Source organism: Phyllostomus discolor, chromosome 8 (assembly GCF_004126475.2).
Source record: "Phyllostomus discolor isolate MPI-MPIP mPhyDis1 chromosome 8, mPhyDis1.pri.v3, whole genome shotgun sequence".
Taxonomy (NCBI): Eukaryota; Metazoa; Chordata; class Mammalia; order Chiroptera; family Phyllostomidae; genus Phyllostomus; species Phyllostomus discolor.
The window spans coordinates 73,254,841-73,268,125 of NC_040910.2; positions in this window are offsets into that span (position 1 = coordinate 73,254,841).

Genomic DNA, 13,285 nt, shown 5'->3' on the forward strand with positions numbered 1-13,285 from the left:
ATTATAGTAATACTGTGATGTGCAGAAATGTAACTTTCTTAATTTTTTATAACTGAGCTTAACTTGTTCCTGAGCTCTCCCATTTCCATTCAGCAGAAACAAATCAACTTTTGATTTAAAGTAGCTTACTGCTCAGTCACTTCCAGGCGAAGACATTTTGCTTCCCACTTCCCCTCCCATTCCTTTGTGAGAAGGGTGGCTGTTCTCTTTACTGGACTTAGGCACCTTGGTCTTTGAGTGACAGCTTCTGCACCTGCTCCTGGCATTTCCTGCAGTCCAGACCCCACCCCAGCTGGCACAGAAGCTACAGGAGCCCATGAGGTCTGCGTGCAATAATAGTCTTCAGATTCCAGACCTGGACCAGGTCTCTGAGCCACACAGGGGGTGAGAACAACTGCGGAGGAGGGCTCTCTCTGCACCACTTCTATTCCATTGCCATTGTCCCCTCACTCCTCCAGGTGGTTGCCAAGCTTCCAGGTGGGAAACATACAAAAGACCCCGCCATAGCTAAGGGTGGGGTGTCCCTCACTTGATCGCCTTTCGATTGCTTTCATCTCCTAAGGGAATTTATTTTCCTCTGGAGAGGAAAAACTGCTCACATCTCCTGTCCAGCATACTTCTAATTCTGCGATCTTGGCCTTTCAGGCTTTGGGGGTTTGTTTTTTTTTGTTTTTTGTTTTTTGTTTTTTTGTGGCACTTTAAAAACTGTTTCTCCTGCAAATAAAAACACTCTGACTATTATTACATTGAGTCTTTAAAAGCTTGTTTTGAAAGTTAAATCTGGGCACAAACTTTTTTCTAAACCAGTGGTTCTCACCCTTGGAAGCTCATCAGGATCACCTGGGGAGCTTTTAAAACTCCTGACATAGGATTTTTAAGAATCTTTAAGGATTTAAAAATCCTAACAGCTCCCAAGAATTCAGACCTCCCAAAGGATGTCCCAGGCATCTGTATATTTTTAAAGCCCCCCAAGTGGTTCTAATGTGTAACCAGGGCAGAGAACTACTGTCCCAGGTGGTAACTGCCCTCCCCCTCCCTGAGCAATGGACTTACCCTCCTCGTCCTTGAAGGAAAAAGGGCACCGAGTGCCTAGAAGACAAAGCTGGGCTTTGCCACTGGATATGAGGGGCTGTCAACACCTGGGTCTCACACCTATATCTCAGGGGACCTTGGAGAAAAAGGAGCCTCTTGGCTGGGTCAGAGTTTTCCTCTGCTGGTTTGGCAAGCCTAAGATTGAAGCTCTGCAGATGAGCCCCGAAGAGAGCAGGGGACGATGCAGGGGACGGTGACTTTGCCTCACAGGCAGGAGGCAGAGCGGGTCCTCGGTAACTTGGCTCAGCCAGTGCCTTAGAGAAAGGGTTTCCTCAGCTGTTGGAGCCTGGCAAGGACCAATATGTTACAACATGTTTTACAGCTTCCTGGAGTCTCTGATAAATCTCTCGAGATCCCTTTATTTGTCTTCCTTACCAACACCCACCCACCGCCAAGGTTATGAAGCCAGCTGTTTCCTTCTGATTACAGATGTGCTGAGGCAGGGAGCTCGTCTCCATCAAAATGTGACCTCAGAGGAGGGATGCTTCTGGTGGGACCCAGGACTCCTCTCACAGGACGAGGTTATTGGGGCGGGGCAGGCAGTGACTGGGACCTCTCCTTGGCCAGATTTTTCTGCATAAAAGCTCAGAACCCAAGGGAGCAGGATCCCCCTAAACAGGCACCCGAATAGAAATTACTTTTTCTTTTTTTCAGTTTTTTGTATGCAAGGCATTTTAAAGGAGGCATTGGGCATGTCCCCTGCCTCAGGACACTGACGAGGTAGCACAGGAGAAAACATGTAGTGATAGTAGCCACCATTATTTCCAGCACCTGCTGCATGCCAAGCACTGGTGACAGAGATAAGGATAGTATTAATGTAGCCCCCCACTTGTTGAGCTCCTAATGTGGGCCAGCCCTTTAGAATAGTCTCTGTATCCCTCACAGGAATCAAATACATTATGTCTCGCTCCTGGAAGGATGGTCCTGGACCAGTAGCATCACCTGAGACCTTGTTAGAGACACAGAATATCAGCACCCTCCCCCCGGACCCGCTGAATCTGAATCTGTGTTCTAATCAGATCCCCATGGGGATCCTAGGAGATTGTTATCCCTGTTTTACAGACAAAGAAACAGAAGCTAAGCAGGAACTGAGTAACTTGCAAGAGACCACAAAATAACCAGAAGTAAGGGGGGATATGAACTTACAACTCAGTTCCCAAACCTGCTTGTTTTCCACTCGGCAGTACTGCTTCACAGGGCTCAGTGATGTTGGGAAAGGCTAGACTGCAGCACGGCCAGAGACCTGATTGCTGGAGAAAGAGTGGTCCCTAGATTTCAGGTGGGTGGACAACCAGGAAGGCTTCCTGGAAGAAGAAACATTTGAATCAGTCTTAGAAGGGTGAACAAGACTTGCAGGGAAGGGAGCAAGTGTACCTGAAGTGGAGGAAGCAGTATAAGCACAGACCAGGAGGTGGAAGAATGAGTATCATTCTCCAGAACCTTCCACTGGTGGCTACTGTTAAACTAATTAAACAAATGTTCATTAGACTGAGGAGTTCCCAAAGCCTTGGCAGCGTAGGTAAGCAAACCAGAACATGAACCTGTAATGCTTCAAGGTTAAGAAATGGAAGCCTAAGGACAAGCAATCACAAATAACCGTCCAAGCTTTCCCAAACGAGGCAACTGCTTAAGCGATACCCAGTCAAATAATGTCCCTGCCTTGCTCCACGTCTTCTCTGTACGAGTTTTTCCCCTAGCGCCTGTCAGTGGAGTGTTCCTAACCATTCCTGGTTTAGTGCTGCCTAATTTGAATAGATTTTTGCTCAAATAAACTCTTAAAGTTTAGATATCTTTTAACACTGTGGTCTTCTACATTCAGAAGCAACAAAGGATCTGAGGCAGGAAGGTGGCAATTCAGGAAATTTTACCCTTGACCTGTGGCTGCCAGAGGAAGTGTCCACATAGCTTCCATTGAAGCTGCAGGATGCTGAGATGGACCCGCCTGGGGAGGTTGCAGGCCCTCAGCCCCTGCTTTTCTGAGTCTGGTGACCTCTCCCCTCCCTTGATTTCCCTCTGTACCACACCCCTTCAACTGTCCATGCTCAGAGAAGGGCTCACATAGCCCCTGACCCTTGGACAAAGAAACCTCGCCCTGGGCGATAACCAGTGTTCCAACTGAAAGCCATGTTGTTGCCTTGTCTCCAGTACCTGTTCTGACTTTGGCAGTCAGTCAGCTCCCCAGGTCTCAGATACTAGCAGTGCTGGTGCCTGTCAAAGACCAAACCAAATATGTAAGGAGACTGATTTTTACCTATGCCATAGGCGGAGCTCCCCAGTGTGAAGACCAGACGGTGTCTGTCACCACCAGTATGTTAGACTTTGGCAGAGAGGAGTAGCCAAGCTATGGGCCGGGATGTTGCAGTTGGGATTGTTTTTGTAGTCGGGGGAGTCTCAGCCAGGTAGCTGAACAGGAAGCGCTTATCTCCGTGTCTAACAAGTTTCAGGAAGACAAACATTTCAGCTAAGTATTTGTGAGAAAAAGAACGACAATTCAGAGGGTCTGTTTGTGACCTTATCATAAGTAAACAAGGGAGTCGTCCACAAGCCTCACCCACATCACAGGGGAAAGGGTGGGCACTTGCAGTGGGTGCTTTGTGTTCCTGAACACGGGGTTGGGGGGTGGGGTTCTTACCCACACCGTTTCCCAGAGCACAAGGCTCAGGTACGTTTCAGTGTCAACATGCCACAATTTCTGTAAACAAGTGGCTTAAGGGGAACAACCTGATTTCAAGGGGTGAGGGCCAATGTATTCCCTTGACGTTGCAATTCCTTAGAAAGCGCATCGTTTTTACTTGGATGGAATATTAAAGATAAGTAAAAATAACAGTTTTCTAAGGATGCTCTATTTATATTCTATATAAGGTTACAAAAGCATGAATTTTCCACATCAAAAATTATTATCACAATCAACACATGGTATTATGTCAATAATTGGCTTGTACGTCAATAGTGGAGCTGAGAATGTGGAGAGTGGAGGGTGCAGTTAAGGCCTCCACGGCCGCCCTTTGGTGTCATCATGTGTTACTTAGTGGCTGAGCTTTCCTGCTGGGTGGGGCAGCATGGGGCAGCGCAAGGTTTCTCAGACCTTGGTCTATGGAGTATGTTGTAAACCTCCTGGCATGTTTGCAGATTCTTGGTCCCCCAAGAGCTGTTGAGCCAGAATCTGAGCATGAGGTGGAGCTTAGAGGGTCTGTGTATTTCACCAGCTCTCTAGTCCTTATTCCAGTGGGGGTGGGGAAGGTTTCCCTGTGAAGGAGATGAAGAAAGTGACACCTGAAGACTGAGTTAGGGAAAGAATGAGAGAAAGAGCATTTCAGAGATGGGGAACAGAATGTGCAAGGGCCCTGAGGTAGGAAGGAGCCTGGGACACTTGCAGATCAGACAGGAGTCTTTGTGCCTGGAAAGCATTGGTGAGAACGAGAGTACACAGGATTTAGCTACAGGGAGAGTCCTGGCTGGGTCAAGTGTGCCCGAGGGCTGTCCTGAGCACTTTGGACTTTATCCTAAGACAGGTGGGAAGTCATTACAGGTATAGTTGGGGCTGGGTGGGTGGCAGAGGGATGTGATAAGATCACTGGCCCATAGTGCTCACTGAGTCCAAAACCAAACTCGGAATCTCACACAGGAGGGAAGATCAGGCTGGCCCTGAACCTGACCTCCCCCTGTGTTCCCCAGTGCAGTGAGTGCTATTGCCATTTACTCAAACACCTAAACAGGAAGCCTGGCTGCCACTCTTCTGTCTTGTCTCAGACATGTCCTGAGTCCTCCCACTTCTCTCCATCCTCCTCTCCCTGCCATGCCTGTGACTGGGCAGACCTTTCTCTCACCCGGACATCAACCACCTGGACTTCCTGCCTCCTGCCCCACCCCTCTCCAGCCCATTCTCCCACCAAATAGCTAGACTTTCCCCAAATGATCATTGCCTACCGCCCTCAGAAACTCTTAGCACTGCGTGGCTCGAGATCGGGTCCTTACAACCCTGCTCAGGCCCCTGGTCTAACCTCTCTCAACTGCCCCGCCCCCTTGACTCTGCTGCCTGCTCTCACCAAGCCCGGCAGCTCTCACCTCCAGGCCTCTCCACTCAGCCTGGACTCACTCTTGACTTTCTTCTGACTATCTCCATCACTTCTTCTCATCCCAGCCCAAAGTCACCATCTTGGGAAGCATCCCTTAACCTCCCCAGCTGGGCTAGGAGTTCCTGCAGCCCCTATCTGCCGATTGAGTTCAGTGGTGCTCACCACATCTTATTGCAAATATCTGCTCTCCATCTCCCCATGAGACCTAGACCCTCCCAAATGGCAGGGGTGGGGTCTTTTTTCTTGTGTTCCCAACACCCAGCAGAGCAACTGACACAGGAAGTGCAGGGTGAGTAACTATTGCATAGGCAAGGGTGGGTTTCTCTGCTTCCCTAGAACTTCCCAGAACGGAGAGCTGCTGGGAACATCAACATGGTGGTTCCATCCCGGCGGCTGATACTTTTTGGAAATTCTCTTCCTGGCTCCTCACTGCCCACAACCCCCTCCCAGCCTCTTCACCATCTACCCTTTGACTGTAATGCTTGTGAGACCATCAGGATAATTAAGAGAGAAGTTTTATGTTGTTTATGGGGCTTTGATGAAAGATTTTAATTAACCTACCTTGCTTTAAGCCTTTTAAAGTTCATTCCCCAGGGCTGACCATTTGAAAATGGAATTAATGCTTCCAGGCAGAGTGGGGGAAGGGGGTACTTGATAGGAAGGCCTAGTGATTGCCTCATTAACTCTTCCCAAGAAGGATAGATTTCAGCTCAACACAAAGGGCTTGTCTCAACCTGAGCTGTTCACCAATGGAACAAGGTATTTGGAATGGTGGCGAGCAGGCTTGTGGCTGGAGGTGGGCTGGCAGATGTTACAAAAGCCTTAGGTGGGACCTTAAAGCCATCACTGACCAGACAAAGTCACCTTTAGGGACCTACCATTCAATCTCCCCTCCCTATGCCGTGTTGGAACAGTACAGGGCAGCCTCAGCCTGACTCACAGAGACATGAGCTTGGAGCTCTCATTTGAGGCCAATCCTGCAATCCTGATAAGAAGGCATGGATGATAGGCTGCAAACCCACAGAGCCAAAACCCCCGCAAAACCACCCTTGCAAGCAGCCTCCACTGAGCAGGCACAAAGCAAATGTTCACAGGTGCAGGTACCAGCTCAGGGTCTTAACACGACCAGTGGACACCTGTGCAGCCTTCTTTTTGAAGATTCAAACTACTTGTCCCTCAAGAGGCAGTTGTGCTGCAGGTGGGGTCCTCAGCAGGTACACACAAGGCACCCCTCCAAACAGCACTTCAGGAGCACAGGCCCCGGCTGTTCTCAGGTGCCAGCTCCTCCCAGACACCAGCATTTCCTTGAATGCAGATGAGGAACTTGGAGGCCATGTCTTAAACTTGGAGGGGAAAGAGCATGCAGTTGGGAATGACTGAGATGGGCAGGAGCCTGGGGTGGGAGGTGGGTAGAGGGTTATCATTAGCTAAGATCTGCGGACCTTACTGCTTTCCAGGCACTGTGCTAAGCGCTGCACAGGCATTGTATCACCTCATGTAGGTTGGAGCAGTACTAGTCATTCCTCACCCTACAGATGAGGAAACCAAGGCCCCTGGAAATATGGCTTCCTGGGGCCCGAGTGACAAAGGCCATGAGATTTCTGGTTCTTTCTGGTCTGGACTCCCCATGTTTGTCCTCAATATCCAGCAATTTCCCACCTGCATGAATTTGCTCACTTCTTCCCCTGTTATTTTTCCAGGTCTGGCTGAAATATAGGTGCCCCCCAACTCTACCCCCCCTTTCCCGCCCCCATCTCTCACGGTGGGGCCCTGGTTGGACTTTTTCCTGGGCTTTTTTCTAAGATGGTCAATCACATTGTTATTTTGCCAGTTATTTCCTTCTTTCTGGTATTATAAACCCTGGTTTTAACCACCATCCCCCCACCCGCTAGACAGAGACTATTTCAAGGTGGGAGCGTGTTTGATGGATCTTGTCCAGGCTGTGAGTGCCCAGCAGTGAGCACCCCACCTAATGGGTGGGGGCTGGATAAAGGGAGTGAGGGAGAGTGCTCGTCTCCACCCATTGGGTTCTGGGAAGACAGAGACATGACAGTCTTAACCAACGTGACTGTCCGGAGTCTCCTCCATGTGCCTGAAAGGTGGGCAGGGGGCGGGGGAGCTTCTCATAGTAAGCCCGTCTGAGTCGCTTTAGATTTTTAAGAATGTGTATATATTAACTTGACTTTAAAATATATATGTTTAATTGTCCTGACTGGTGTGGCTCAGTGGATTGAGTGCCAGCCTGCGAACTGAGAGGTCACCTGGTTCAGCCCCCAGTCACATGCCTGGGCTGTAGGCTAGGTCCCTAGTTGTGGGTGTACGAGAGGCAACCAACTGATGTTATCTCTGACACACTGGTGTTTCTGTCCCCCTCTCTTTCTCCTCTCCTTCCTCTCTCTCTAAAAGTTAATAAATCTTTATATACTTTATATATATAACATATGAACAATGACATTTCCTTCCCTCTTCAGAAACCCCTCTTCAGAGGGCAGAAAGCCAGATTCCAACTGTCTGCTCATGAACTTTGTAGGGGTGACCTAAGCTACCCATCTGGGTGGCCTAGGTTTTGAGACAAACCCCTGTGTACCCCAATTATGTCCAAATGCCTTCCATTGCTCAGAGGGGGGGAAAAGCAACATTTCCTCAGGGAGCCATTTCTGGGTGAGATGTGTGATGGGTATAAAATGCCACATCAGACAAGAAGGTCCCTACAGGCCCATACTTGGGGAGTGAGAGGATGGCCGGGGGCCTCGTGTGTATTCCTTCCCGGTCCTGCCACTGGTGAGGCGTGTCAAGAGAGCAGGGTGCTCCAGGTGGGGAGACAGCAGCCATCAGAGATGTGTGAGGAAAGGCACTCAGGCATCTATCTCAAGACTGAGTTTTCTCACACCTCTGAGAAATTCAGATAAAGAAAAGGCATGGCTTTTCCTTTACAAAGGTGGGACACTATAAGAGAAAACAACTGCCAGAGTTATTTGGGATAGTACTTCTTATAATGTGCATTTTAGTAAGTCACATTGTAGGGACCAATATTACAGGCTGTTTGCTATGGCCTAGAGCATCATGAGTAAGAGGGTGTGTTCAGGAATCAGACTGTCTGGGCTCAGGCCTGGCTCTGCCTTTCTGTAACTATGTGGCCCCGGTCAGGTTTCTGAGCCTCTCTGGGCCTCAGTGTCCTCATCTGTGAAATGGGAACAACGATAATACCAACTTCGAAGGCTGTTGTGGGGAATTAAATGAGTTCACACACATAGTTTTATATTACCAAGTGCCTGGCACACAGTACATGCTCCATAAATGTGAGCTGCTGCCATTGTTATTGCTATAACTGTCACGGAGGGTCTGTTGTCCTGTCTGTGACTGGGAAAGCCAGCCAAGAATGTACACAGTCAGATCCTAAGGCACCACTGTTCCCTATCACCTAAGCAGGATGGAGCCAACTTCTGCAGCACATCTCCAGTTCCAAGGCCTCGTGAGGGCTGCACCTGCCACAGCCTGGAGGTCTTAGTGTGGAAGGGACCAGGATTGCATGCAGATGCCCAGGCTGTGAGGAATGTGGCTTTGGTGAGCTCCTGGAAGGAAAACCTTGGGGTATCCAAAACAGAGAGTCTCAGAGTTCAGTCTGCATCAGAACTGCCTGGGAGGACCCCGTGAAATGCAGCTTCCCAGGTTCAGTGGATTATTGGGTGGGGCTGCTGCATTTGCATGTTAACCGAACATCCCAAAGTTTCCTTAGATGGAGCTCACCTGGGAGATAGGGCACGTGTAGGTTTTAAGAGGTATGTACCTAAGCTCCCTCACAGCACTGACAGCCTCCTTGGCTGAGGGAACTTCAGAGGTGCCAGGTTTCTCATTGGGGTCCCCAGTACCTTGCTCTGATCGCAGCTAATCCCCAACAAGGAACATAAACTGAGTTTTTATTCTGGTCACAGAATGAGTCACAGGCTCAGCCCTGGTCCTTGCCGTATACTTATCTTTAATCCTTACGACCTATTGACCTTGGCCCATGACCTCAGCCTAAATCCCAACTGCAGTCACTGATTAAGCCCTGACCTCAAACACAGATGAACCCTTGCCTTTGACCCTTCTTCAAGCATAGCCCCAGACAGAAACCCAGCTCAGTCAGCTGACTCTCACGTCAAGGGGCATGAGCCAGGGAATGTGATGGCCCTGTGCAGAGACCATGTCTCCCGCCACCGGAGACCTGGATGAAAGTCATATCTCCCCTTGGTGGCTCCTGGATGGGGGCAGGGAGGGGGCTCAGGAACTTAGGGACTGTGTGTAGCTTTCTGGCCCTGCTCTGGCTTCACATGCAAGGCTGATAAACCATGCATCGTGCTTCTCTCCTTCCCCAGGTGCCTCTCCAGATCATTGCCTCTCTGATTAATCCTTGAGAACAAAGCGCTGGCACTTCTGTGGAGAAAGAGTGGAAGATCCCAAATGCCCTTCCCAGCACTGCCCGTGCACTTGTCCTGACTGTTTGCTCTGGCCAAGTGTCTGAGGCACCAGGAGCCGATGGCCAGACCCTGGCCAGAGAGTAGCTGGCATTCTGCCTCCGGGATACTGGGCATGCTGGTTCTTGGGAGACAGTTTTACACTAGAGATAGCTTACGTGAGTGACATCTGACACCCTGACTTCAGAATTACTGATGTATTGGGTTAAAATCTGTCAGTAGGTAAAAGTGGTTCTCCTTTCCAAAGACCAGGTAAAGGTAGAATTTATCATCTCTCTCCATGTGCACTATGAGAAAGTCTTTACCTGAATCATTTCATTTAATCTTTAAATACCAGGAGTGTCTTTGTGCCCCTGAGTACCACTACTGACAGGAGAGGCCACACACTCCACTGAGTTCAGGACCAGGAAAGCAAATTCCTCGATGAACTTGCAGTTGTCCACTTCTGGCCTCTGATGCACATGAAATTCATGTAATTTCCCTTGTTTCCTTGGCTGCAAGGAAGTTCCAGAATATCTTTCAATTGCTGTAGCTCTCCTCAGCTGGAGGTTTCTCAACATACCTTTCCTCTACCCACCTGACTTTATTTATTGGTTTCCAATTAGTTATTAAAAATCTTGTTTTATGGTATTTGAGTCTGTACTACAAGTATGTATATGAACAAAATGGTATTTTCGATATTAGTCTAAAGCCAGTATGTAAATGTGTTTGGGTTTCTCTTCCATTTGGGAGGAATAAACGCCTAACAGAATGCCCCTTCTTCAGGTGATAACTACAAATTCTAAATAAAATATAAAAGCACTGAGGGCTCTGGGGAGCAACCAAAAGCAGGCAGATTTTGTAGGGTATTTGAAATTTGAAGAAACCGAAGCCATGATAGAGCATAGCACAGCGAAAACTTTGAGAGAAAACCTCCAGAAGAGAGGAGGGAATACTGGAAAGGAGACAATCAGAGAGGGGTGACCCAAATTCTATGGATGAAATCCGCCCAAGTCGCAGAACCAGAACCACGCATACATGCTTCAGACTCAAAGCAACTTGCAGCTGAGGACAAAAGCTGGAAGGGAATTAGATCTGCTGTCCACTGCAGATGAGCTTTTTGCAGTTTGAGTCAAAGCAAGTTGAATGCCTGTTGAATAAAAACATGAACTCCAGGGTCTCCACAACATAACCCACAAACTTTAGGTGTGATGCAAAGTGTTTTGGACTACAAAGAACAGGGAAAATGGGACTAGTTCTCAAGGGAAAAGACAATCAGTGGAGGCTAAATTGCAGATCACCTAGATATTGGAATTATTAAACACAGGAGCAACTATTACAATAATGGGAAACACACTTAAAGTGAATGGAAAAAAGAAACTATCAACAGAGATATGGAAGCTATAAAAAAGAACCAAATGCAAATTCTAGAACCAGAAAAATAAACATCTAAAATAAAAAATGTACTGTGTAGACTTAATAGTCAGTAGAGGTAACAGGAGAGGCAGTGAACTTGAAGATAGACCAATGCAAATGACTAAATCTGAAGAATAGAGAGAACAAAGATTGGACAAACTCCCAGAGCTTCAGGGACTGATGGGGGGCAGTGTCATAATCTCTAACAAATGAATAATTGGAGTCCCAGAAGTGGAAATGGGAGAAAATGGAACAAAGACTACTTAAAGAAATAGTGGCCCAAACCTTCCAAAATTTGGTGCAAAGGCGTAGATTTACAGATTCATTTATTTCAGTAAATTCAATGCAGAATGCATTAAGAAAAAACCATGCCTAGACATATAAGAATTTAATGATTAAAAGCAATGTGTTAACCAGAAGGGTTCTTATTGCAAAGAAGTGTATTTTTTATTCAATGAATATTTATTGGGCACTGTTTGAGTGCTGTGAACATAACCTCCCCAGTGCTGGGAGCTAAGGGAGGTACTGAGTTGGTTTAAGATTGAATTTTGTTCAGTAAAACTAAATTTATATGAGGAATACAGAAGAATAACACTAGAGTCCAGGACATAGAAATAACTCAAGAGCACCAGACAGCCTTGAACTGAGCATTTCTGAAAAAGATCAAAGAACTTCAGGGAAACCAACTGAAGTCCCATGGGGGGAAAGACTTTGAAATACCAAGAACTCAGAAGATAAGGACCAGAGAATGGGAGAATGATCTAGTGTTACTCACACGTAATTTTTTCCCCTTAAAAAGGCTTGAGGTTATTTGGTGGGAAACATGGCCCCTGGACGGGGAGGCCTCCTGGAAACTGTAACACTTAGATGAAAACTAAGAGCTGGTTTCCAGACCTGAGTGTTACCTGATTAGATGGATGTCCAGTTCTGCAGAGCCCGGGAAATGCTGGCACACGTGTGTGTGCACATGTGTATGCAGAGGCAGCATGCTGACGTGTATGTGAACAGCCATCTTAGCCAGTCCATCATCTGCTTGCCATGTTTTGAGCACTGAGGATGCGCACACACTGACAACACTATGACAGACACGATAAACCTGGCCCCCAGCCCACTTTACAGTCTGGTGGGGAGATAAGGAAGACACACAAGGAAACACATCTCTGTTTGTGAGAGCATTCTAGTTGGGCTCTACAGCAAGGGTTCAGGCACTGGTAGATCAGAGGTGACCTCAAGAAGCAAACTTAGCAGGCAGGGACACTGAGACAGGAGAGGGAAAAAGCCAAAAATGTGTGTGTTTCTGAAAGGGTGTCTCTGTAGGGACCTGGAGCTCAGTCCAATGGGGACACTAAGAAACAGTGATAGAGATAGGACCTAGGGACTCATCCGTTCCCACCCATCTCCCATTGGCTGGGGGCTGTCTCCAGGGCCACTAACTTCTCCAGGCCCCTGGGTTGGATCATGCCTGATGGCAATGGGCATGTTCTCTGGGGTGGAGAAGCTCTTAGGTGGAGTAGCAGAGACCCAGACACTGTGAGGACTTTGGATATTCTTCTAAGTGAGAGGGAAGTTGCAGGAGCTCTTAAGCAGAGGAGTGAAATGAGCAAACCCCTGGAGAAGGGGAGGGAGAATGGAAGCCAAGGGCACATCTTCACTGAGACAGGAATGAGTGTCCTGCTGTGGGCACCTGGCAGGTTTGGCTCCAGGAAGAGGAGAAAGTTTCTGTTGATGGTTTTCTTTTATTCCTCCAAGAAGAATGAGGTGCCCTCATGGACCATAATGGGGGTAGGAGGGGAGAAAATGTAGCAAACAATTTTCTGCAGGGCCCTCCTCCCCCCTCCCTCTCCTGTTTGGATTTCCCCTGGGGGTGAATTTCAAGTGCAACCAGTATGTTTATTTAGAGTGATTTTCTCTGGCAACATTTAGCTGCCCTGATGCTGGTGGGTAGACGTGAAATACCAACTGGGTTCAACCAGGCTGGGGTTTTGTTACGAGGGCGCAGCCCAGACAGGGGGTCAAAGCTGCTAGGGTTCCTACAAGGGAAACACAGTCTGAGGGTGGTGGAGTCAGAGCGGTGGTGGAGGCCCAGGGCAGTGTGGCATCTGTGTTACAGGGTGAACTTGGCCTTGGTGATGGCCCTCTTCTTTTTTGGGTTAACAATGCACAACTGAAAATTATTTTATTTCCATGCCATCCTCTTTTCATCTTACTTCCTTCCATCCATTAGAAGAGCAGTGAAAACACGTGAACCAGCCCAGAATACCTTTCTGA